We start from the raw sequence: 27,884 nt of genomic DNA, 5'->3' as shown, positions 1-27,884 counted from the left end.
AAAATTTTAGGCATCTTAAATGAAAATATTAGTTTGAAGTTGAGTTCTGCATTGTCAGGAACTCAGATTAAAATTCTTATTCTGCACTATTTTTCCATCATTACTGCTTTCAGGTGTACTGCATGTTTTGAGGTGAGTATTTAGTCTTCTTTTTAGAGCTCTGCCTGTACACCACAACTCACTAGATTAAGTTTGAACCTGAGTCTCTAACAGAGCCCTTTTTGTGCTTTGAACAACAATATTAACTGACTCCTCTAACAAGGAAAAAAAAAGTGTTATTACATATCTGTTTTACAGCATAGATTGTACTTACATTAATTCTTGCCAGAATTGAGTGAAAACATCAGCAAACCTTACACATCTCAGGAAATACTCTCAGGCTTATTTCTAGAACATTTCCTTGTTAGTGTTGAGATCAACCTACTTCCCTATGTTTCTTAGGGAGAGATCAAGATACAAATTGGCACAAAAGCTGCAGGCAAAACAAGTTAGAGGTTTTTTGTCCAGTGCCAACACTGTGGAGAAAAACACATGCACCCATTTACAAACAGTGATGTAGGAAGCTTCTGGAATGATGGGGACCAAAATTAAGCAGAGTAAATTCAGGGTATGGTTTGATAGTAGGGCTAAGACCTGTAAACCTGGCAGGCTATAGGACTCAAAACATTATATGGCCAAGATAAGAGGCTTGAGTTCCTATACTGCCAGTGTTGTAAGTGAAAAGAATCACTTTCTTCAGAAGGCAATGCATCACTTTGTATAGCCTGGAAACAGGAGTTATGAGAGTCCAGTGCACAGAAAGGTTCAAGCATGGTATCTTGTAACCCATCAGCTGTTCTCGTCCACTCTTGTTTTTCCGACTTTAAACTGCTGAGTTGTTTACCTGTCAGTGAGGTAGGCACTATTGTAGCTTTTCATCTTGTATATTTATTTCAATAAAGTTTTATTTAATATATTTTCCACACTTGGATGGTTCTACTAACAACTTCTCAGAATAATTCCCGCTCTGCATTTGTCAAGGCAACTTGTGCTAAAGCAATGCAATGAATATGAGGCTTATAAATAGTAGAAACCAGAACAGTTTTCCAGGTACTAAAGTTAGAGCCATAATATGGTTGTAGAAAAAAAAAATGTCTTGTTCTGTGGCCTCAGGAAGTTTTCTAATGTGTCTTTTCAAAAAGAAAAAATCTCCCCGTACATGAAGAATTTTTGAATATCAAGCTGTCATATACACTTCATAAATATCCACAAAACCTACTTCATGCCCTAGTGCAAGTAGTCAATTAAAAACCTAGCAACCAGAGGCTGACAAATTCTAATAATCAGTGCTGTGTCCTTCCTCGACTGGAAACATTTTCTTTTCTTTTGTCTCTCATTAATCTGAATATGTTAGCGGGAGTGGTAATGCTTTCCCTCACAGGGTTTAGGAACAGGTCTACCTGCTCATGAGGACCACTGGTGTGCCTTAGCAGTGAAAACCAAAATATCTTTCTTGACCTGTAGTTTTACCCAGGTTTCTAGCAAGGATATTTGTGATTTCTTTTTTTTTTTTTTTCACCACTTCTGTAATGATTTTGGGATAGACAAGAATGAGACTGGTGGCTGCTGAAGTTTTAGGTACTGCTTTTCAACAATATCTAGTATTTGGTTGCCTATATATCTGGTTACCTGGGTTTTTTTTCCAAAAGAGAGAAAGGGCTTTTAGGGAAAACAAACTAACAAACAAACAAAAAGTGGCAGTTGAATCAAAGCTGTAGGGTTATACCTCAGAAAATAGTACTAAGGTCGTGATAGTGTCAGCAGTGTGCTTGGCACTGAACCCCTCCTGAACTTCCCCCAGCAGATGCCTGCTGCCTGAAACTTTGATGGGAGCAGTCACAAAAATCAGTGATGGTACTGGTGTTATTTTCTGGTAGTTCTTTTTGTCCTGACCAAAGCAATAGACATATTCATACTGTGATCAGAAAGTGCTACAAGCCAAGGAAAAAAATGGAATGCAGACAATTTTGCTTAGAAAATGATATTTTTAAATGATGCATATCTAAGCTAGCTAGGCCTAAATAAACTAAACAAAATTAAACATCATATTTATATTGTCAGGGTAGCTTTTTTGCCTTTATTTTAATTCTGCTGAAACAAATATTCTTTTCTTTCTGCCATTGACTGAAACAGTGCAAAACATCATTTGCGGAGGCATATCTAGGCTGGGGTCATTTTCAGACACGTGTACGCTGTGCTGGTAACGTGGCTGGGTGTGCTTGTCTTCTGTAGCAGAACTTCCCTCCTCTGGGTGACTGCAGTGAAACTTTTGCCTCCGTGTTGATGTGGGCTGTGGGAATCTGATGTGCTGCCTTCTTTTAGTAGGCATTCACGCAGTGAGTCTGGACACTGTAGCAGCAGTAAACCTGCTATGAGTCAGGTTTTCAATACACACAGAATTCAGAGCAGAAATGGTTGCAACGGAGTGACAGCAGCCACCTGAGCAGCTGTCTTGCTGGATGAGGTCACTGGAGAGGAGATGGTAGGACTAGTGTATGGTGCAGTTTCCAGCAGTATCAGGACATGTTTTACAAACTCTTCTTATTTTCCAGTGCTTTGGTGGAAGGGTACAAAATCTCACAAATTGTTTTCAAGACAGAACCCTTAAACACAATAGGTTGAAAAAGGGTAATATCTCTGCATACATGTCATAAATGAGGGTGACCAATTAAAACTCAGCAGCAAGGGAAAGGTGGAAATTTTGGAGGCTTTCAAAGGTCAGGGGCTGCTGATTCTGGATGGACAGTGCTAGAAACATTGTATGCGTTTTCAGACATCTTGGCCAGGTTATGGAAACCTGTTTTAAGCTCCCAAACATGTACTTAGGCAGGAGAATTAAAATGCTTTGCTTTTCTCAAAGGTGCTGAACATCTCCTGCAGAGATCAGTTCAATTTGTCCTTCCTTGGTATAACAGGACACCTTTAATTCAATGTGTGGATGCTTTTAACCTCTCAGATCAGACTGTGTTACTCCCTTTCCCAGGGCCACAAGTGCTGAACATGGCACTGAACTGATCCGACCCTGAGCATCTCCCCAGCAATTGAATATCCTGAGCTGAAAGGAACCCTCTAGGATAATCAGAGATAGATTCAAGCTGTGCAGGGAGAGGCTCAGGTTGGACATCAGGAAGAATTTTTCACTGAAAAGCTTGCCAAGCATTGGGACAGGCTGCCTAGGGATGTGATGGAGTCCCCATCCCTGGAATTACTCAAGAAATGAGTGGATGTGACACATAATGCCATGGTTTTTGTTGACATGGTGTTTGGTTGAAGGTTGGGCTATCATCTTGGAGGCCTTTTCCAATCTTAATGATTATATGATTCTATTATTAATGTTTTATATTTTAAGAAAAGCATTCTCTCACTAAGTCTGTTAGAATTATGGTCCTGCAAATTTCCTGTTTCAGTGGAAAAAAAGAGCTATTGCTTTGTGATTATAAAAATGGGAAAATAGTGTATGTGTAGGATTCCACTTATTCATTGATTTGTAAACATTGTCTCTCTTCATTGTCCTTAAAGTCTTTTACAGATCTCGTTGTCATTTAATTAGCATCTCTCTCCCTCTCTTGTAGTTATAATTAGTGATATATACAAATATTTCTTCTTTAGTTCCTGTTAGTTCTTTGCAAACAAGTTTAGTATATGAAAAGTAGTTGGGTGAAGAGATGAGTAAGATTTAAAAACCTAGAAGAATAATTACAAGTGGATAAAGTGAATTTGAAATAGTTTTTTTTGCTCCAGATAATCTTCAGAATGATAATACTCTGGTTTTGTATTATTTATTACTTCTCATACAGTAAAAACTGTGATGTTTACTGTTCTTTGGAACAAGATTTATAGAGATGAATGATCAACCATGCTGTATGCAGAATACTATCTTTGCTATTTATTGAACTGCCAAATTAAAGGAAACTAAAATAAAACTATGATTTTTCAGAGAGTGGGTGCTAAATTTTAAAAGAAAGAACAAAATACAGTCCCATGCCATTTAGACCACAGGGATTAATTATACTGAAATTCTAACTGAATTAGAATGTTCTACTGAACAGTAATGTAGGAAAGAATCAGCTTTCTTTTGGCTCATAACAGCTTGTCTGTGTGATGTAAACTGTGGCAATGTCAGCTCTGCTGTCACTGGGAGCATCTAGCAAGGAAATAAGAAACTGTAAGCAGGAAACAAAAACAACCTGGAATTCACCCTTTACTGAGGCGTACTGCTTCTCTTTAATTTTTACATAGCCACAGAAACCAAGTTGAATAATGATCCAGGAAATCACAGGTTATGAAGTACAGAAAATAAAGCAATCTCCTTCTATCTCTGTAGGTCTTTGGGATGCCCTGTTGTGCATACACACACCCCCTAGTCAACACCTCTAATGAGCGCATCCATCCATGCAAAACATTTGATAGAAAAGAACTTCAAGAACATTTTCCAATCCATTCCCCTTGAAACAATTCTCTGCCAGTGTGATTCCCCAGGGCTAAGCAGAAACATATACCAATTAATCCCAGAAGTGGCCTGATAGACAGTATGGATTGATAGAAAATCCCTCAGATGATTCCGAACCCAGATGGTCACACCCCCAAGTTCTCAGCCCTATTTAGCAGTGTGACATCAGAGTTTTCTCCCAAAACCCCTGTCACCTGGTGCTTCCTCAAACTCAGGTGAACCTGAGAGTGAACAGAATGTGCACTGCTACCACATCTCCAAGTTCCCCTTTCTCTTTAAAGACACAGTCAGTGAGGAATTTCAAGACCTTGAGGAAAGTCAAAGTAATAGGAGCAGATAACAACATATCTCTAGCATAGGTTTTTGTTTTGACAGCCAAGGGTTTCACTAATGAGGAAGTTTTGTTCTCATTTTATAGAGCTACTTTGTGGCTGCTTTAACCCTTAACAAAAAGATTCATTGTTCTTCAGAAATTCTGAGTTTTCCAGAGATGCTATTCCAGCTGCCTGCAAAGGGATATACAGACAGGAAGTGAGAGTTTGTGAAAAATAGCAATGGCAGAGATATATTTATGATCCATACACTACATGGGTCATCTGTAATTTTTAGATGGACTCATTATGTAACTAATATCTGCCATGTTCAATCATTCCACTTTATGTAAACTTTGGTTATCTCAGATCCTTGATCACATAGCAAGAAATCACTCCATAGTCCTATTATAAGAAAATTTGTTTATTTGTTTATTTTTAATAAATTTTTGGTTTAGAGGAAGACAGTAGGTACTGAGGCTTTACCCATCTTGCTCATTGTTTATATATTTCATCACTCTTTTCCTAAAACAAGAGACACTGCTTTCTAAGAACAGCCAATTCATGTTCAGTATCAGTTCACAGGTGTTAACACAGCAGTTCCTCATCCATCTCCAATTTCACCCTGGGGCAGAAGTGCCTGTGGTCAGCCAGACATCTACATTGTGGCTGACTTCACCTCAGCTAGTGACCACCGTGCAATCCATGGAGAGAAAGGCGCTGGCCAGGAGTTCACCTCAACCTATGCAGGCACCTGTATCAGGAAACACTGCACTAAAACCTGTGATATAAAAGCAACCACAGTGAGTTGTGTCTGACAGAGACATATATTGTAGCTGTATAAAACCAGATCAAATTATTCCAGCCTAGAATTCTGTAGTTCAGTGTTGCCTCAAATTTTTGAGCTACTTTGAATTTAATTAAAAAGCCCCCTATGGGCTTGGCTGAATCCTTTGTACTGTACTTTCTGTCCCTGAAGTAGCTCCAGTCCCCACACCAGTGAGTCTCTTGTGAATCCCCAATGGATTTTTCTCTGACTGACTTTGCCTTGTTTACCCAAGTCAGATGTATAACATGTGTTTTTCCAAATCACTACACAGGCATAAGTATTTGCTATAAAATAAGATTTCTTTTGCATACCTTGAGTTCTTTCTGTTGCTGGGGTCAGTTATTTATTTTCCGTTTCTTAACTAGAGATAAGCAACAACTGTGAGCACTGGAAGGCTATTCCCCATACTTATACCAAAGTCTGGGCACTTGCTGAAATGGATTCAGACTTCTTACTGAAGGATCAAGCTTTAAAGCTCAGGCAAGTTGTACATTTGCTATTATTTTTTTAGACGGGAGTATTTTCTTATTTTGTTTGAGATGGAAAAATCTGTGTGCTCGTAGTAAGGCCCGCTTTTGGTACCAGACAAAACCAGGAAATGCAGAAACAAGTAAAGCTGAAATAAAATCACCAGTACCATTGTTACTAATTGGTATCCTTGTTAGCAAGCTCAGCAGAGATGCCAGAAAATTAATGTATATATACAAGGACACAGTAGTACACTTGAGCCCATAATTTACAATGAATAATTTATTCAATTAATTTAGCTTGCTTTTCTTCTCAGAAAAACAGATTACAAATTTCTTAAATTTATTCATTATTCAGAAGTGTTCAATAAAAAATACTTATTGTTTCCACTGATTACAAATATTGTAGTACTGAACTGGGTTGTTAAGTTCGAGTCAAGTAACACACTTTCTTTCACTTTTTTTCCTCCTCCCACTAATTGGATGGACAAGAGAGCACTTAGGGCTCACACATGTGCCAGTGGGAATTTAAAATTTCCTGTCAGCAGGTATTCAACATGCACAGTTTTAAAGTTACTTTCCAAGAAGATTTGTACCTTTTTTTTTTTTAAGAAAAGCAGAGTCAAAATAAGCGGAGACCTGGCCCCCCAACACTAAGGGTAGTTCTGGTCTAGTGTTATAAGCACAACAGAAGCACATTCTTTAGGAAAAAAAAAAAAAAACCCAACCAAAAAATATGTTGCAGGAGCAGCTGCCTGAGTTGCAATTATTTATGAGGTGTTTTCATCATGACTATCAAACCAGTCATTTCTGTTTACTCTCCTCAGGCTTCTCCTTTCCCCATTCTCTTTAAGTTTATAAATGTTTTGGAGTTATTTTGAGATTTGTTTGAAACCGAAGGTTGCTGGTTTAGCAAATGTCCCACCCTAGCAAAAGCCTGCAGTTTCAGCAAAAGGAAAGTGCCATAAGAGAAGATGAGAAAAGAGGAGATGAAGAAATGGCAGTCGTTTGTCCTGCAATTCCAGGCCACAGATGAATTTCACACTACAGTGCACTATGCACTGGAGTTGCAGTGGCACACCTGTAAAAACACACACCAGCTAGTGATACTCTTGAAGAATAGCCCTGTGAGGAGTGGTGCAGCGGAGCGTGAGGCCCTGGGCACTCAGCTTCCCCCTCCAGCAGCTGCTCCAGCTGCTCCCACAGCCTTTTTGGGTATGGAACCCCAGCGAACAGGAAGGGCTCTCTGACAGGATGTGAGCAGACCCCAAACCATCACAACCCACATATTCTCCTCTCCTCTCCTCTCCTCTCCTCTCCTCTCCTCTCCTCTCCTCTCCTCTCCTCTCCTCTCCTCTCCTCTCCTCTCCTCTCCTCTCCTCTCCTCTCCTCTCCTCTCCTCTCCTCTCCTCTCCTCTCCTCTCCTCTCCTCTCCTCTCCTCTCCTCTCCTCTCCTCTCCTCTCCTCTCCTCTCCTCTCCTCTCCTCTCCTCTCCTCTCCTCTCCTCTCCTCTCCTCTCCTCTCCTCTCCTCTCCTCTCCTCTCCTCTCCTCTCCTCTCCTCTCCTCTCCTCTCCTCTCCTCTCCTCTCCTCTCCTCTCCTCTCCTCTCCTCTCCTCTCCTCTCCTCTCCTCTCCTCTCCTCTCCTCTCCTCTCCTCTCCTCTCCTCTCCTCTCCTCTCCTCTCCTCTCCTCTCCTCTCCTCTCCTCTCCTCTCCTCTCCTCTCCTCTCCTCTCCTCTCCTCTCCTCTCCTCTCCTCTCCTCTCCTCTCCTCTCCTCTCCTCTCCTCTCCTGCAGTGTTTCCAGCTCTGCTGTGGGAGCAGTGGGAGCCCAGCTCAGGGGGAATCCACGCTCTGCCGTATCCATCCTGCTCCCAGTGATGCCGATTAGCAGCAATATCAGGCTCTGGATATCCCACTGATACAACATCATTCTGCAGCCCAGCAGGCACGTAGCCATGGCAGTAGTGACAGCTGGGTCATTACACACAAACCCAACGTTCTGCTAGTATTTACTGTGATTTTTAAGCAAATTCCTTTTTACTGTATTGGTGTCTTTTTGTGTGTGTGGTGTGGTATCTTCCAAAGCAGGGATATTCTTCGCAACAGTGAATGTCAAAGTTGGTATTACAAAATGATCACTGGAAGGTTTTGCTTGTTTTTCACACTCAGTCATTAGGGTTTGCTCAAACTGGTTCTTTTACAGGCTGCTCTTGGCCAGTCATGAAACTGAAATTAATACTCTTTTAATAATGTTTAGCAAAAGCAATCGGAAATTTGAAGCTTAGCAACAGCATGCAGGCAATGCAGCAAACAGGTGATGAATCTCACTGAATATTACTGAATAATGAATACATTTTTAGGAGACTCATGGCCTCTTAGTGGGCATCAACAAGAATCATAAGACATTGCTAAGAACATTTTGCATGCATGTGCCTAGAACTAAAATTAGATCTTGACTTAAATAATGTGATCTTCAAACTAGATTAATGCTTATTTGCTGGGAGCACTACAAAGAAACAATCACATTTCTGTCTTTTACCCTGGAGTTTCTTAAGTGGATGCCAGCCCACAAAGCTGTAAAATAATGGATAGTCACCCTGCTCAGATATTTGATCATCAAATGTAGCACCTTTGGTAAAGGAAGAGATCAAATGTAAGAACAAAGAGAAGGGACTGTAAGGCAAAGGCTAGCAGCAGTCACATCAGACTCTGAAATGACATCCAAATTTTATTAAAGAGAAGAAAATAATAAAATATAAATAAGGCAGTGAAAATGAACTGATAAAAATTACTTGGAACCTCTAAAAAAGCTAAAGAGAATTCTTGAAAAGTCTCTGTTGGGTGCAGGACTACTTAAAGATATTCTGCCCAAGAAAAGCTTAACTATTTTCTTTTTTCCTTTTTATTTCCTTTATTTTCTTCTCTTAGTCTTTAAGAATGATCTGAGTACTTTGAAACATGATTATAGCAGACATATTTTGTGAACAGTAATTAATGAGGTTTCTCTTTTGATGCTGTAATTTTATGTGGGCTGAATTTTTGGTAAAACAACATGGTTGTTTTTGGAAGGCAAAGAGCTATCAGACTAGCAGAACTTGTTTCAGACATGGAAAAGTCACAGCTTCTAGCTTTCCTTCCCTTTACCTTTCCATCTTTGATTCAAAATTGAAAGGTATCAGACCATGAAGGAATGATACTATGTTCAGCTTAAAATTTTTACAATATTTCTCCTATGTGACGTAGGTATCCTCATTCAACAGAGCCAGGGAAGTCTGAATCCCATCTGGTTCCATGTGAGTTCACAACACACAGAAGGAGCAAAGACATGTAACAGTGTCTTAGTGTCTAAGACACAGTATATAATTTTACTGTAGGTGTCATGGGTTTATGTGTGACTTTTTTGGATTGTTCATACAGAAGCACAATGTCTATTGGAAGAACTGGACTAATGCCCAAACACTGCACTACTTTTGCCAGTATCTAGCTCACCTGGGAAGATGCTGCAATTAAAACAGTCGTGTACTCTACCAAATCAAGTGTCTGCAACATGAGGTGGGTAGTAAATAAAAGATTCCTTACTTTCAAGGAATTTATTGCTGTTACCAAAAGTGAAGTACCTAGCACAAGGATCTTTTAGCACTCTGGAAGTATAACGTTCTCCTAGAAAATCAGTGCAAAAAAGTAATTTGCTGAAAATATCTGTTCTTAATACCATCCCCATGTTCACAGGCTTAAGCCAAAGCCCACTGAAATCATTCCAAAGATAGAATGGGAATTCTAGGAATATTCACATGGGACATCTTGTTTCTCTTTCTTCTCTATTTGCAGTTCATGAGTTTTCTGTGACTCTCAGTTAACTATTTAAAATTGTGGACTCTGATTGAAGAACAAAAATATGCTATAGTTTGGGGGTGGGCACCCTGTGAAGTCCGATGGAGTTTTGAAACATGGACATTGGATGAGTCCATATATAGTAAATCACTTTATTGTGAATGATTATTTTTTCCAAAGTCTTGACCTGCAATTAACATTTTGCACAAGTGACATATAAGAAAAAAAAAAAATCTATTATTTTTTTCTTGTTTGATTCTTTGCATATTCTTATTTCTTCTACAGGGAGTTCAGAGCATTTACACCGCAAGTCATAGAGCTCAAAATTCTCACAAATTAGTACTACCACTAATGGGTGTTTGGGCACATTCTTTGTTGCTTCATTTCCTGTGCTCAAATATATTTGCAAGAAGTATCTATTTTTGCTTCAGTCTTCTCATTACAGCTTCCTTGCCAGTCACGCGTACATATGTAACAAAAATGCCTTTTTCATGTCCCCTGAGTGGTACCATATGCTGACAAAACTTTATTAAATTCACAAGTCAGATTTCATTGGCTATTTGCCCTTCAATTTAAGAGACTTGTTAATAAATACTCCTCAACACCACTACTTTCAATCTGCTCCCCCTCTCCCAAGGCAGCCTTAGATCAAATGTTTTCAACAATTTCGTGATTCCTAAGTTAATTACCAGGCGAAATCTCACAGATTGATGCAAAAATCTCATTTCTCAGGCACATTTTCCTTCTTTTTGTTTGGCTCTGCTTGCTTTCCTCTGTAAATAATCTGCAGTGACTCTTTGCAGTCCAGATTCTGCTGCTCTTTTTGGAGCTGTAAGGCACAAGTGCCCAGAACTAGGAAAGCCTGACATTTAAAAGGTCTTGACATCATTCAGGGGATTTTCCCCCCCGTGTGGGACAAGTGCAAGTGCTGTGGATAATGGGGCCATTGTGCCCTGCCACTCCATGTGCGCTCTGGTTCGCATTACTGCAGCCCCCTCCCGACAGCTCAGCTTTAAAGGGCACGAGTTCAGGATGGGTATTATTAAGGCTGAGGCCTGCTATGGCTTAATGGAGAATAGAAATCTTCATCAATAGCACGCAGATGTGTGGGCTGAAGCAGCAGCACTACTTTGAGTGGAGTAGTGCAGGTCCTGGGTTCTAGCAGTGTGAGGGTTGATTGTGCAGCAGATCCTTTCCTCAGTCGTTCCTCAGAAATTTGTTTGGTCCCACATTCCCATAGGTTGGTCACACAGAGTGACCTGCAGCTACAGCTGGCTCTGTCCTCTCTTTCCCACCTCTGCACCCCTCCCTTGCATGCTGGTTTTCCTTCACTTCCTATCTGACTTCTTTCTTTGTCTCCTCATCCAGCTTTGCATGCTGCCCCTCCTGGCCGGAACAGCTTCTCCCTTCATACATGCCAAATTCCTTTCCTCCTCACAAATGTCAGAGGATGTGGCTGCTCAGTGCAGCATCCAGCTCAAGTGCCACTAGTGCCATGCCTGCCTGTGTCAGCACTGCACTGGCCTTGCCAGTTTGGTAGGGAGGGAAACCACCACTTCTTTATCTTGCCCCACATAAAGATCTCTATATCTTACCACACAGGGCATTCATAATTTTTTTTTTCTCTTACTCAGTACATGACTGTAGAGTGCTACTCAGATTACAGAATTTGTGATTAAGAAGCCCAGATTCTGTCCCTAACACATGAAACAGCAATGACTGCACCCTACAGGAAAACTTCAAGCATCTGACACTGAAACAAAATCTGTTCTATCTTAAAGTGCTCTGAGTCAGAATAGCTAGTGTTAGCTGTAGCAGCCACACAGGATTGGAAAGATCCCTTTCCAACCTTTTTATTTTAGGACTTCTTGATTTGTCATTTTCACAATTAAAAACTCATCGTATTCTTCAATCCCAGTCCTGACTCTTGCTAAGAACCATCAGAGCAATTCATTATAAGAAACAGAGTATGAAAAAATAACTGATACTTGTGGTGTTGGATGCACATTATTTACCTGTGACTGAGTACTTTGTTCACAACTTTGGCAGTACAAAGCATGCTATGACATCTAGAGATGCATCAGCTCAGAACTGAAATCAGTAGGATAAGAGAATGCAAAGAGAAGATGTAATCGCAGTCTCACAGAAATCAAAGCTTCTGCAGCTTCAGTAGGAGCATGACATTCAGTTGCTTCTACTGCAACCTGATAGAAACAGTGCAAATAGCCTTGTAATGACAAGACAAACAGAAGAGAAACATAGATAGTAAGCTCTGTAGTGAATTAGCATGTGTTGCTTTACCAAAAACAACAAAAAATACCTGTACCACTTGTTTGTGTTTGCCTGCTTTTTGAAGCCGTTTCCCATATTTTTTATGTCACTAGTGACAACCATGACAAAGTTATGGGTGAGGCTGTAAAGATGAAGGGGTAATGCACTATGGATACTAAAATATGATGCCTTGGGAGATTGGCTAAAAGAGCTTGCAGCTGCTGGGGTTTTGGAGGTTGAGTCTATGAGCTGCTGGGAGTTTGAACTAAGACATGAGCATCCACAGGGTTCACCAATTTGACCTGAGGATTCTAATCACTTACTGGGCTCAGATCATTACCTTGGTGTTTATGCAGTTTGTGCTTTTGCTCTTTCTGGCAGCTTGTGTTGGGGTAGGAGAGAGGAAGTGAGAAATAGCAACATCAGAAGGCCTGAAAAATGCATTAGCTAACTGCATGTGTCCTTGAGAGCAAGACCTTTTGCGCTTTAGGAAACAGAAGTTAGCATACAGGCTATTGCAGGGATTTGTTGTGCATCCCAGGAAGTTCTGCAAAGGATAGCGCACACTGTGGGGGCAGGCAGTGCTGGATAACATCCAGCACTTCCCCTCTCCTCCCCTCCTACAGCTGGAGCTGTAGGCAGGCTGTGCAGCAGGTGCGCTACGCTGCATCTCTGTTGAATCAGGCTGCTTTCCTTCTTAATGAATCTTGTTAGTTGAGTGGTTTATTTTACTTTATCTTTTCATAAGGAGGAACACTTGACTTGGTGCTATGAAGCAACATGTCATTAATCTATCTGATTGCTGGGACCTGCTCAATAAAATGAGAATACTTGGGAATAGTCAGAGTAAATCTGTAGCTCGGTGTTGGAATGTGTGCACACACATGCAAAGGCCTTTGCAGCCCAGCTGCAGGGACTGACAGGCATCTGAGCTACAGGTGCCCACTTTCCTCACATGATTTATCAGCTGTGCAATATACAGGGTTTTATTTTCATGATATGCACAATCCAAGGTGTAAAAGTCATACTGCACTTAGACTCTGTCACCTAAGCATCACTGAAGGTGTTTAAATAATACTTAATTTTTGCAGCACCTTTTGTGAAGTTGGATTATTTTTTGTGGTGCAATTTTTCCTATTTAAACAAATACATGGGCTGAGATTGAGAAGTTTACTGGAGGTCGTGTAAAGAATCACTGAGGGGAGAAAAACCAAAATACTTGTGCTTGAATCATTTCTGTAACTATTAGGCATCTCCTAGTTGCAGTATAGGCAGCCTGGAAAGATTCAGGCATGACAAGTTATGTAGTAATCTAAAAACACAGAAGGCAAGACAAGTTCTGCCTGCCAAAAATCCCCCTCTTACAGTTCTTCTAAAGTTTAAGCTAAAGCCATTAAGTTTAATTAATTCATTTAAGTAATTTAGCTTCATTAATTCCTAAACTAAATATTGATTTCAGAATTTTAAAGTCAACTTGAGGGTAATTTTAACTTGATTCATGTCTACTTTTGTACAAATATTGGCTGCAATGCTATTATGAAAAACTCTGTAACTATTCCAGAAGTGTTTCTAGATGACCTTATTACAACTGCAGATTTTGAAACATTTCTGTAAAATACTGAAGTTCTGGGGAAAAAGCTATGTCTCTTTCATTAGGCAAAATTCCTATTGGCTTTAATGGGAATTTTGACTGAGTGAAGATCACAGGAGATCACAGGTGATCTTCAAAGATCCTGGTGATCACAGGATTTTGTGGCCTGTTTTAAAAGTAAAAGATTTTTCATCGGTAACAATGGTGCTCACCATTTCTAGGTTCTTTTTTTTTTTTTCTTTTTCTTTCTTTTATTTTTTATGCTCTTAGTTGAAATTGAAAGAAATGCCTGAGCTGGCTTCTCCTGTAGACTTAGTTACTCATAGAGATAAATGGATATCTAAGAGAAAAAAAAAGTGAAAGAACCTAATTTTTTCCCCCCCAAATCTGCAGTATTACACTGTCATCATTGATATTACTGACAAACAACAACAACAAAAAAAACCAACAAACAAATCCCCGGAAGTCCAAATCCTTCTTCTTTAATTCACTAGAGTGAATCAGGCCCCTGAAAGACAAAATTAATTATTTAAATGAAGATGTTTCATTCCACCAAAAGCAGAAATCTTTTCATCCATTTCAGTGTTGTTTTTCTTAGCATGAAGATCTCTGTCATCTGGAGGACAAAATATCCAAAATCTTATTGAACATAGCCAGGAATTTCCATTGCTAGTGTTCTTGAAAATACAGTAGAACTAGTCTTGAGAGGATCTGAGTGACCACGGTTTCCTTGTCAGGCAAGGAGTTTATTAAGCTCATTTCCCCTCTCCCATGGGTTCCTGGTCAACTTATTCCCTTCTACTTGTGATTAAAAAAAACCACCTTAGCCTGTGGGTCTAGTGTGGTGCCGGCCAGCCTCTGTGGCATTGCTTTTCTGCCTGGCCATGGAAACCAGTCTTGACAGTGCCAAGACATTTCCTACAATACTGCATCTCCATTGACATTAGGGTGGTTTTCTCCATCAGGAGCTAAACACTTGCAGTGTTGCTCAACAGAATGAAAGCAAACTTACATGAATAGTATGAAACATAGCCTGTATTTTCATGAAATTAAGATTACGAGGTAGTTTATCACTAGTTTCATCTAGAGCAACTGCTTTTCTTTTTGTCTTATCTTTGAAATTCAAAAAATCACTTCAGCCACCAGAAATCTGCCTTATTCTAGAAAATAACCAATGTCTATCCATCCTGAAGTTCATTCTCTTTTACATTTACCTCTACAGATATACTCAGCATGTAATTTGTACGTGGAACTACTTCTAAAGTGTGTGATTATGAATGTTAAACTGGAGGAAATGGTATGTGTGTTTTTGGAGAGCATATACTCTTGCAGACCCACAAAACATGGTGTTTTAGCAGCACACACCATATTTCTCTGCTCAAAGCACATTCTCAGCACCCATTATATAGCTATACATCACAGAGGCTTACATCCAAAGGCACTGCACAATTATTAGAGTGTGTATGTATTGCCTGAGCTTTTCCATGTTCGATGAGTGATAAGCAAACAGCACAGCTTGATTTTCTCAAAGGTGTCAGAATCAAACAAAATATTCTTCCCAGTCCACTGGGTATCCATCCTCTGAGTTTAAGAAGTAAGAAATTACAATAATAAAGAAAAGAGATAGGTTGTGGCATGGCAACCTTCCAAGCAGTTATGATAAACCAGCATTCTTTGCTGCTTGGGAAGTTAAACAGAATTTTGCATTGTTCTAAAGCAACTGAGGAGTGGTTCCCCAGGCTGTCGCTTACAACACTATTTTAAGGAGGCATAATACCATCTAGTATTGCTTTCATTTAAATTAGCCTAAAATGTAAAAGCATGTATTGGTTAATTTTCCAGAGCTACAGCTAGAAAGTAAACATTGCCAAGGTGAAGGCAAAATAACAGCTTTTGAGGAAGAGTGTTTTTGTAAAGGACAAATCTTGAGTCTGAATATTTCTTTGTTATAAACTAGAAACAAACTAATTTTGAATGACTTGCTTTAAATAACTGATTTATTGTCACTGCATATTAATTTCAAAGTCATTGTTCATTATCTTTGTGGCTCGTTGTGGGAAGTGAATGGTGAACACTTCAGTGCAATTCCACCACATTGGAAAAGAATTAATGTTTTACCTCTGAGACATCTTGGCCTGAAAGCTCGTGCTTGCTTTCAGCATGGTCCTGGATAGAGTGGAGTCTGCAGGGCAAGCGTGACTATTCACTCTTTTGGGGTTCTCTGGGGTTCAGCTTTACAGGGATGGGAGCACAGTGCACCGTGCTTGCTGAGCCAAGTCCTACCAGGAATCTCAGACAAGGCATTCTGCGGGAGGTCACAGGAATCTGTGTGAATTCCAGAAATTTTAGTGTACACAAAGTATACACAGATATTGCATTTGTGCTGCTTAAGAAGTGACTTTTGGAAAATAAAACATCCTTTGAAATAAATTGCATCCCTTTTGTCCTTATCCTTTAGATGCAAAACAGTTGCTATAGAGACTATTTATTTTAAAATGGAGGAATGGGGGGAAAAAAACAACATAAAACCTGAAAGATGGTGGGCAATTTTTAGGTAACAGGGACTCAGTGAACAGCCCAAAATAAATGAGGAGACCTACATGTTGTGAATCTTTCATCCTTCCTACCTGTGTTGAGAGGACATCCTGTGGCTCTTACCTTTACCCACCTGATGAACTGTAGCAGGGAAAGAAAGAACAAGTGCTTCCCCAGAATTAGGCCAGTGGGGATGTTGATCATTTTGTTGTGGGTTGAAAATATAACATGTTTTCAGTCTTCACAGAAAAAGAGGTAAAGATCTTCAGTGCCTTTTGATAAAGGATGACTGCAGGATGGAATTCCCTGCATCTCTTGCATTTGAATCCCCTTTTTAGCTAACATTATTGGAAAGATACAGGCACTTGAACTCTTGATATTTTCTGTGAGTCTGCCTTTGCTTCAGCACAAACTGGATCTAATCCAAAGTCTTTCCAAGTTGACACAGAGCATCCCCATAACAGCTTCAGTGGACTTTAGAGCAAGGTATATACAGTAATTTCACTATTATAAGCCGCACCATTTTGACTAAAATTTTGGTCCAAACCCAAAGTGCGGCTTATAATCAGGTGCGGCTTATATATGGACAAAGAACAAAAAGTTGCTGTTTTAGTTTGAAGGACAGGTGTCTGCTGAGAAAGGCAGGAACTTCTCTTTGAAATGGAGAATGTAAACCCCCTCTCTCCAAATTATTATAATTTTGAAATCAAGTGGCTTTCAGGCAAAAATATGGAAATTAGGAATAACAGTTCTTTTCTAGGGAAATCAAAATAGAAATACAGTACTACAAAGAAACAAACTCCAAACCCTGACAAAGTCAGAGTACAACCTGACACCCCATCAGGCAGGGTGTTGGTAGCAGTCCCATTAAATGGTGGCTGCATCCTCCTGCAGTGACAGATGTGATTCAGTTGGAGCAGTGCTCCTGTACAAGGTGCAGTTTTCCTCTAAAGGTCCAGTGGTGATGTGGAGAATCCAGTTTTCCTCTGGAGTCCAGTGGACAAAGGTGCTCCCTTAGTGTCCCAAAACCTCTGTTTTTATCTTGGTAAGAAATGTTGGGCTCTTCCCCCTGGCTGGAGCAACTTCCAATGGGATGCAGTAATTTTATCAGTCACACAGTGGGACTCAATGGGCCATTAGCAGACAATGACTCCCTGGAAAAAGGATGGGGTGTGAAAAGATAAAGAACAATGCCCCACCTGGTTTCAGTGGATGGCCCATTAGCAGAATATCTGCCGCTGAGATAAGGATCACTGTCCCCACCTTCAACCGATGGTGATAGAACAGATACCTTTTATCACACTCTGTATTGTAACATGTGGCTCATAATCAGGTGCGGCTTGTGTATGGACAAAAAACCAAAAAGTTGCTGAAACCCAGAAGTGCGGCTTATACTCAGTGCGGCTTATAATCGTGAAATTACTGTATAAGTCTTAGACCTTTAGCATACATTAGGTATTATTTTCCTCCTTAACATCCAGTGTTCATTAGTGAATGCTAGTGTTCTCCTCGTGATAGTTGGTTTTATTTCTCTTTTAAATATATAGTCAGGAGATATTTCCCCATTTTGAATGAAAGGGAAGCCATTTTCATGTTTAAATTTACAATATTCTTATGTATTAGGTTATGTTTTGAGGATTCTTTGATTTCTACCTCCCTCTTTTTCCAAGCTCCTATAGGATGCTCATCAATTTCTAACTTGCTAATTATACCTTGAATTATTCCCAACCAAGCTTTTAGCTACAAAAGCAGTTAGTATGATCAGCATTGCAAAGGAACCCTTCTTCTCTATTTTGCATATTTCATTGTTGTAATTCTAAGGATTTGTATTTGCTCCACTGAAAATTCTTTGGTGTGACAAGAATCATATAGGTAAGGAAGGAGAGTAAATTTTTGTCAAGGAGGGAGGGAGAAAGGATTTCAGGAATTGTTCTCTAATTATATCTGTTGCAGTGAATTACTTAATATTGATTTCTATCTTCAGAACTTCATGTTTATGGACTGGCATACAGAAGCATAAGGCTCATTTATACAACATTTATGTTTTCCCTCAATAATAGGAACAGCATTATTATTGACCTGATGATTTTTGCTTTCAAGTGCTTTTATTCTTCTCATTGCTTAGCTGCCATTCATTGGCTTCCTGCTGGTCCCTGATGTGAAAAAAAAATAGAAGCGAAAATGCTAATTGGAGACCAATTTGGTATCCAAAGCAGCCTCACAGTACTCCCTTTAATAACACATGGATATTATGGGTTGAATATTTCATATCATAGGTCTGGGTAGTAGAGATTAATGATCCCTATTTTTCATTGTATCAGAGCATCATGGTCTGAGAGAACATTTTGTAGTAAGTCATACTACGGGCGTTTGGGTTATAGACACGTACTTGTTGTCATCCTGGTATTGGCACCTGGACTTTAGTGAAAGTCCACTTGCAGCTATTAATTCACAGGTGAAGATGATGACTTGTGCTTTTCAAACACAAGGAAGGCAGCTGCAGAGGTGTGTTGGGAGGATACTTGCAGTGAAGTCAGATAAAGTTTTGGAGCTATTGTTTAAGGCACAAGGCACTGACAGAGCGATGCCTCTTAAAGAAGTTTCTTATTCAAGAAGATGAACAGAAGCTGGGCACATAAAACAGGGAAGGAAAAGTGTGAAAGACTGAAGAATTGCCTTACAAGGATTAAAAGGTCAGCAGGATAAAGTCTAAGAAGAATTCTGGTTGCTCTTTATCATCATGAAGCAAAGTGCAAGCCACCAAAGGAAAGACACAAAGTAGGCAGAGGACAAGGTGGCATCGTTTGGCTGTGAATCATGGTTTAGCCTTAGAATCAGATTTCTATCCAGTGTAGAAAATAGAGTACTGGAAATTGAGGCCTGAATGCATTTATGTGAGATCTCAGTAAGTGTCATGAATGGGTTATGTGATCTGGCTGGCTGCAGTGGAGAGGAGGCTGGCCTCAGGAAGCAACACTGTGGATACTGGTCGCCAAACACTTAGTAATTGCCATGAAAAACATTATCACATATGCTTCAACTTTGGCTAAGGTCAGTTCTGTTTCATATCATTGTGAAGAGCAAACGCAGGAAAGCATCTTGGACAAGATTCTCTCTAGAGGCCCAATGATAACAATAACAGCAAAACCAAAGAAGCCTGTCCAGACCTCTCTAAATTAACATGTCTGGATAGACTTGTGCCTCTCCAGTTTGTATATGTTTAAACAGAGACTTATTTAAGTCATTAAACAACTAGAGGGGCCCACATTAAGTTGCTGTGATGCTAGATGTGTTTTATTTTCTACCAGACTATCCATAGATCCTACTTTAATTGCTTTGTTTCTCATGTTGCCTTGTAGCTATACTGCTAATAAAATAATATTTTCATTTTCTCTGTTAAAACATTCTTTGTCTAGCCCTTGAATTACGGCTGTTGCATGCAAAGAGGCAAATCCCTGTTTCATTTTCAGAATTTAATGCAAACCCAGCACTGTAAAAATATAGAGTCAGATAGTCCACAGCCTTGGGTGCCTGAAAAGCAAAATAAACTGAAGTTGTTAGGGTTTTTTTCCTTAGGTCTTTGTTGGCCTTGATTCTTTCATGCATAAAGAGCTTACCACATTCATTCATGCTTTTGTCACCTTCAGACTTGTTAATGCAACCTTGTGGTTACATAACACAACCACTGTGAAATTTCTTCTGGTTTTAAATGCATATAAATATTTCACATGTGGAGCATATTAAACTGATGTTTCAAGAGTTTTGCTGGCTTAGGAATTTTTTGCTTGCATTTATTCATTTTTTTCTTTTCATGGATAGTTTTGGTTGGGAGTTCTCATCCGTAAAAATGACTTAAAGTACTTGTTTGATTCACTTCTAATTTTGTGAGGAAGAAATCCTCCAGAAATAGTCAAATCTTTTTTTTCTTCCTGTACTCTGAAATCTCCAGTCAAATATGCTTTTTGAAGGATCTCATGTTCCTCCTGTCCCTTTTCTCCCTCTCTGCTGCTATTTCCTCATCCATCAACAGATATGAAAGCCCTTAGAAGATTTTTCAGCAATCTCAAAGCTCAAGACTCCTTGCCAAAGCATTCTGCCAGCTAGCTGTAAGTTGTGCTGGACTTTCCAGATCACAGTGGATAGAGGTTGCTAAAGGACTTTCAGTAGGGAAGTTGGGTCAGAGTTAAAGAAACCTCTTAAGTAAGCAACTGCCCTGCCAACAGAAGCTGATGTTCCCTTTGTATAACTGAAACAAACTCTTATATTTTGCACAAAAGAGTTGCACAAACCATTATATTTTGGTGTGTGCTGTCATGTTAGGCTCATATGAAGTCATTGAACCATGTTTTCTGTCAGACCAGGTCACTTAAATTGCCTCCATCCTTATTTTCCCACCTATAATATCCAGCTAATAACAGACCCTCCAGATTTCTGGTACCCATCAGGATATCTGCAGGTGTTTTTTGGGTTAGGCTAACACTCACTTTATTGAGCAGAAATAGAACCTAAGACATAGGAAAGGTAACTGCAGTAATTTTACAATTATAAGCCGCACTGAGTATAAACTGCACTTCCAGATGTCAACAACTTTTCATTCTTTGTCCATATATAAGCCGCACCTGATTATAAGCCACATGTTACAATACAGAGTGTGATAAAAGGTATCTATTCTATCACCATCTGTTGAGGGTGGGAACAGTGATCCTTATCTCAGCAGGAGATATTCTGCTAATGGGCCATCCATTAAAGCCAGGTGGGGCATTGTTCTTTATCTTTTCACAACCCATCCTTCCTCCAGCGAGTCATTTTCTGCTAATGGCCCATTGAGTCCCACTGTGTGACTGATAAAATTACTGCATCCCATTGGAAGTTACTCCAGCCAGGGGGAAGAGCCCAACATTTCTCACCAAGATAAAAACAGAGGTTTTGGGACACTAAGGGAACACCTTTCTCCACTGGACTCCAGAGGAAAACTGGATTCTCCACATCACCACTGGACCTTTAGAGGAAAACTGCACCTTGTACAGGAGCACTGCTCCAACTGAATCACATCTGTCACTGCAGGAGGATGCAGCCACCATTTAATGGGACTGCTACCAACACCCTGACTGACTGGGTGTCAGGTTGTACTCTGACTGTGTCAGGGTGTGGGGTTTATTTCTTTGTAGTACTGTATTTCTATTTTAATTTGCCTAGTAAAGAACTGTTATTCCTAATTCCCATATTTTTGCCTGAAAACCCCTTGATTTCAAAATTATAATAATTTGGAGGGAGGGGGTTTGCATTGTCCATTTCAAAGAGAAGCTCCTGCCTTTCTCAGCAGACACCTGTCCTCCAAACTCAAACAGCAACTTTTTGTTCTTTGTCCATATATAAGCCGCACCTGATTATAAGCCGCACTTTGGGTTCAGACCAAAATTTTAGTCAAAATGGTGCAGCTTATAATCATGAAATTACTGTAATTTGCTGAGGGAGGGAACAGAGAGAAGGCGGTGGCTCAGGAGTCACTCAGGAGCTGAGTTTTCGAGAACCAGAAAAAGGAAGATCTTTCCCCTCATTGCCTTCTGTGCAAGCTTTCTGAAAAGCTGCAGCAGCAGCTGTCTCATAATTCCTGATTGGCATGAGCTGAAGGGAATGGCCATTTCCAGGAACTAATGACGGTTTCTATTTAATGAAAATGTTCCCTAGGAAAGAAACAGAACAGTAAGACCAAACCTGAGCCCGAGTGAAGACTGCTCATTATGGATGTTGAGAAACTGTTGCATTTTCAGGCAGAAATCTCTACCCTAAGCTCTTTGGTTCTGCTGCATGATGCAAATTTGTGCCCCGATTCTCAGACATTGTGATTCTAGTGCTAGTTGCTTGACTTGCATTTTTTCTGAGCTTGTGACTCCTTGGTTGTGGAACGGGACATTGAGTTTACTCTGTAGACCTAGATTACCCTCCAAAAGCTGAGTATCATTTTTATAGCAGCAGGACTTCTTGGATCAACTGTACTCTAGGATATTCTGACCTGGTCCAATTCTAATAAAATTTGATGTGAGTAGAATATAGGAACATAATTAAAGCAATTAGTTATACAAAAATAGGTGTGTGGGCATGGGGAAAAATGTGCCTTTGACAAGTGAGAAAGAGGAAGTAGAAAGTGTTCAATGCTTACTAGACATCTGAAAATCCATCCACTCAGGAAAAAGCCTGTAGAGAAGCTACAGCTGCAAGGAAAACTTCAGGTGGCTCTTTCATCTTCCCTACAGTCAAATCCAATTAGCCGTGAGCCATAAATTCACGGGAAATGAGGCTCATTAGTCTTCCTGTCTGGGGAACTACTTGATTTTCAGTGTTTAGCACTATAAGCATTAAACTGTGGCAGGAGTGGGTGTAAAATTTAGGCTTCTGCCCACCTTGGCTGGTTAGAGCCTGTTATGGCAGATATGCTTGGAAACCACAGATTCAGTAGAGCTGCATGATGAGATCAGAAGCTCAGCCTTCATACAAAATGCAGTTTTCACCTGAGCCTACAGACAATTCTAACACAGCTATCAACATTTCACTGAAGTCTTCATCCCCATCTAAGAGATTCAAAGGTCACAGCCATGAGGTCATGGGAATTTCATTTGGATGGCACTTAAGGCACATACTCAAAGTCTAAATTATACTGTTTTTGTAATCATTTTTCAGTACACCTTCAGCCTGACATCTGTTTAAAACCCTACCTTTGGATGCCTCTGGCAGTTTAAGACATAAGTATTGTCATATACAACTTGCAAAATGCAAAATGTGGCAGAAAGCCCTCATTTCTGACTAAAAAATATCATCCTAAATTTTAAGGTAATGTCAGGCTATATTCCCCATGTGTAGAATGCATTGCCTTAAAGTGATATCACATTTACCTTATGCATGCAAACTTGCTGTGAAAGTCTGAAAAACATCCCTGTTTCCCTAATATTATCCAGTAACAGTGCAGTATAATTACTCTTTGATGCAGTCTTGCCTTACAATGTCTTCTTAATTGTTTTAAAATTGGTCTGCTTGCTTTTGAAAAGCTTACCAGTGAAGAGGGTTAGTGCTTGCCCACCCTAGACCTGCTACGTGATGAAGTACTTTTCTTCACTGGCCTCCTAATGCTCAAATATTATAAGCACGAGTCTGTTTCCAGAGGGGAATAAAATGTAATGGTATGTCAGGTGATGAGGCTTGTGTCTACAGCTCTAAGATGAATATGATACTGTTTAATTCATACTTAAGTCTGAAAGCATTTGGAACGATCAGTACATTAATGAAATGATAATTTCATGCAAAATGTCTGACCATTATTTTTCCTGAAAGAGGCCACAGTATTGGCCACATATCTTTATAGGGCTCTTTGAGAATGAAATATTGGCAACTCTCTTTATGTTTGAATTACATTCCTCTGATCCCAAGTGAAAAACAAGCCTAAAGAATGATTACAATAAGCCATCATTTTCCATAGCAGAATGTGGTGTAACTTGTACTGAAACATCTAACATGCAGAGCCCTTTTTCAATGCACTTTACATACCAATTTCATTAGCAGGTGGAATAGGGCAACTATGTTAAATGAGTCAGGATTTATCCTTTCAATCTCTTCTTTATCTGATATTTTGCAACCTCAGTGCAACACTTTAACCTCATGATTCAACTGTAATGATCTTGTGCATTCCTCAGAGATATGTTTAATCTTTTTACTTAGATAAGTTCTTGGCTTAACATTACTGTATCAGACAAGTAGAACAGAAGGAGAATGCATTTAACCTAAATGGCATATCAGGAGGAGTGCCTTTTTGCCCTAATATTAAACAAAATGGTTAGCACAATTAATAGCCAACTAGCAGAGATGCAAAGCATGCTCATGCAGAGCAACACAACCCTAGTCCCACTGTCTGAAGAAGCAAATGATATCACTTTATCTAGAAGGGGTTTAGACCTATCAAGTAATCTTTGAAAAAAAAATTACAAAACAACACTGCTGGGCTTTAATTGTATCCCTATAGTGGCATTACAGAGGGTGATGAGTCAGTGAGTCACAGTCGAGGTCTTACTTATTCAGACTTCAACTCCTTTGGCCTCTCTAGGTGTTAGAACAAGTGGTCTGATTTTCAGAAGCACCAAATGCTCCCAGTTCCCTGCAGAGAGGGCACTACTCAAGGCTATTTGTGCCACTACTTGCGGTAGGATGGCTCTTAATGATGTATAAATTAGGCTAAATACTCTGATAGCCTAGCTGGATCCTGTCCTCAAAAGTGGCCAGGAATAGAGGAATGTATGAAAAAAAATACTCACTAAATTATGCTTCTTGAAGAAAAGCCTCGTGTCTGTTACCTGTTGTGACCCAACCAGCCTCTGCTTGCAAATCCCGAGAATGGGTACCAATGAAGGTGGAAAGAGTATTGTCTGGGCTTCAGACTCCTTTATTCTTACCTGGAGTATTTCCAAACAAAGGACCCTTTTTCTTTATTTATTTCAGAAAATTGTTATTTCAGGGTCTGTGCCAAAGTGCAATCCTTAGAGCACACATTGAAACCAAAGGGCTGAACAATTGAAATGTCTTGTAGTGTAATCAGAATTGAGACTATGCTGGAAAATTCATCCCCTCATGAAATACTCTGGAAAATATTATTGGCTAAGTCTTATTTTTCTTAAAATCAGGGTGCCATGCATTTTACACAAGCTAGGGCTAAATGCAATGATAATGAAAAAAAAAAATTCAATGGCATAAAAATTTTTTGGCAGTGAAAAAAATCAGTCTCAAATGTAGTAATATCAAGGGAAATAATTTATGTGTTTCAGAATGCCTTTAACTATATTAAACAGATTAAATAGTCATTGAGTCCATAAAAAAGGTAGGGACAAAATGTTTCATAAAGTGGATGAAAAGCAACAGTTTAATAAAATAGTAGGTATCATCAGTATTCTGTTACAATTGAAAGCATTTGTTCCACTGAAACAGGTTATAACTTTGCTACTGACTTTACAGTGAAGTGCAAGTCCCTCTTGTTGAAAATTAAGTGGAAGGAGGTTAGTTGGAAATGAAAAGCAACAAACAGGGCAAATGCATGAATCTGTAGGTATATTTTGCCTTCCCATGACTTCCATCAAGGGAAGAATTTTTGAGAACCTATTTTGAAAAATAATTACAAGACAGGGCATTGGGCAGAATGGTTTTAGTGAATCAACTACTGCTTGGAAAACAGGAGTGAGAGGAAACACCCAGCTCAGCTGCTGAATGGGGTTTGCTCTTCTTGTTCCAGCTGCTATTCTCCTCCTCCTGCTTCCTGCATTCCCACTCGTAGTATTCACCAGGAAGGAGCGTGTGGGGATGCTATGTACTCATGAAGGAATTTGGGGAGTTTGAATCAAGGTATTGGAGATTAAAAAAACAAAAATTCCTGCACATTGCCTGTGAGAGATTTATGGTAGTATTTTGCTAGGACCTCAGTTCTTCCAAGCCAATGAACTTCTAGGAGAGGTGAAACTGAAAAACCACCTTTCTGATAGATTTTTCTGATATCCATCCTTCTCTCTGTGCATCCTGTAAATTTTCTGAATGTTTTAGCTTCCTCTTCTTTTCTTCCCTCTTTTATCCTTGCTTTTCCTCTGCTGGAAATTCTGTTCCCCATTAAATTTTCACTGTAGGAGTAGAAAAATGGAATCTTTTGTTTTGTTTTCTCCTTTTCAACAGAAATCAACATTATTCCTGCTGAGAGTAGCCCACAGAAATGTGGTGTTTCAGCATAACTGAACAAGCAGAATATAGCAAGAGAATCAAGACATCCATATGTGAGCAAACCTGCTCACCTGCTGGCGTGACTGACTCATATTGGGTCAGCTGCAGAGTTAAAACTACAGGAATTATTTCTCAAATATTTGGATTTATAATATTTATATTGATATATTTATAAGGAATTGCTAACAGTTCCTCAAAGCATTCCTAGTGCAAAGGTTAAAAGTGAATGGCAGTACAAATCGAGAGATGGTTTAATTAACTCAAACAGTTGCCTTTTAAGTGCAAGAGTATAAAATTTAAGAATTTCTGCTTTCATATTTGGCAGCTTTTGTTCACATCACTCTTCCTGACCAACTAAATGGAGCGCAGCCCCAGGCTGTGCTTTTTGAATACCCCTTATTGGCCTAGGTGCTCAGTGAAGTACAAATCACAAAAGTTTTATTGGTGTCAGCAAAGTACTGATGATCTATTCCAGCATGAGGGTCTGGCCTCTAATGAGTCAAGGATGATATGAAAGCTGTAAATGGAGAGCAAGTAATTTAAAAATTAAAGATACTTTAACCAAAGCCTGGAACTATGCCTAAAATAATAATTTCCATCCTGTGTTTGAACTTAGACATTCATGCGTTACTTTGCATTATACAAAGCTTTACTTACATTCATTGCTGTGAGAGCCCCTCCTACAACACACACGACAAGTGACATAGATCACAATCACATCAAAGTAGGTTAGACTTCAGAGAGGATAGACAAGAGGATAATTTGCACTTATGTGGTTTCTTTCATCCAGGGAGTTCAAAAAGCCTGTATTCATTAGGTCTAAACACCACTCCTTATGGTCAGGTAAGTATAAGTACCAAAGCCACTTTACAGACAGATAAATTAAAAGGCAAAACAAAATAGAGGCAGCAAAATGCACTCACTCTCAGAGTGACAGGAGGCACCCCAGTTGCCAAGATCATCCACTTCCATTAACCATCATGGCCTACCCTTCATCCTACTCCAAATTATTTCTCTTGAGGTAGAAAATCTTATTTCCAACACATGGCTGACACTGAACCCTTCCCAGGGAATATTATGGGAAAATCATTCCCCAGTACTGTGGGCATTTCATCCCAAAGAGGAGGGTTGGTTTTGTGGCAGATTATTTGCCAAACTGTCCTTTCACTATTCTGCCTGTGGGGCAAATATTAAACAGATAAAAGCAGGCACCAAACAGATAATGTAAATATCTTTACCAGCAAGATGAACCTTACCATATTACACTAGACAGTTACCAAGACCTAAAAGGCAAAAAAGGCCTGTGCACCTCTGACCTTGCCAGAGGACATGACTTTGGGGGTGGTTTGATGTGCATGGCTGGATTAGAATCATCTGCATTCCACACATGCTTTTTGTGGAAGAAAAACAGAAGGAACTCTTCAATCCATTGTTTTAACAGGTATGGAATCATGTCTCTGCTAAGCAACCCCCGAACTCACAAACTAAAAATAAGTGCCTGAATGTGCGTGCAGAAAGGAGATTTTTATACTAATTTATAGCACTCAGAAGGGCAGGCTCCCTAAGATTGTAAGAAGAGAAAGGTTAGAGTAGTAAAAGCAGTCAGAGAAAGCATTAGCCATTAAATTTCTGGAACAGTTTCTGTAAAAATACTTACTAAGATACTTACCTTAACCATGGAACTGAAAGGGTTGAGAAGACTTAGGAAGAAGTTACTGAGCCTTTCACCTCAAGGTCAGTGATTGCATCTGGTTTCAAAGTAAACACTAAACACACCATTACCTCTGACAGCTGCTGGTAGTTCTTTGCTAAATAA

Source organism: Catharus ustulatus, chromosome 2 (genome assembly GCF_009819885.2).
Source record: "Catharus ustulatus isolate bCatUst1 chromosome 2, bCatUst1.pri.v2, whole genome shotgun sequence".
NCBI classification, from domain to species: domain Eukaryota; kingdom Metazoa; phylum Chordata; class Aves; order Passeriformes; family Turdidae; genus Catharus; species Catharus ustulatus.
This window is presented reverse-complemented; position numbering follows the sequence as displayed.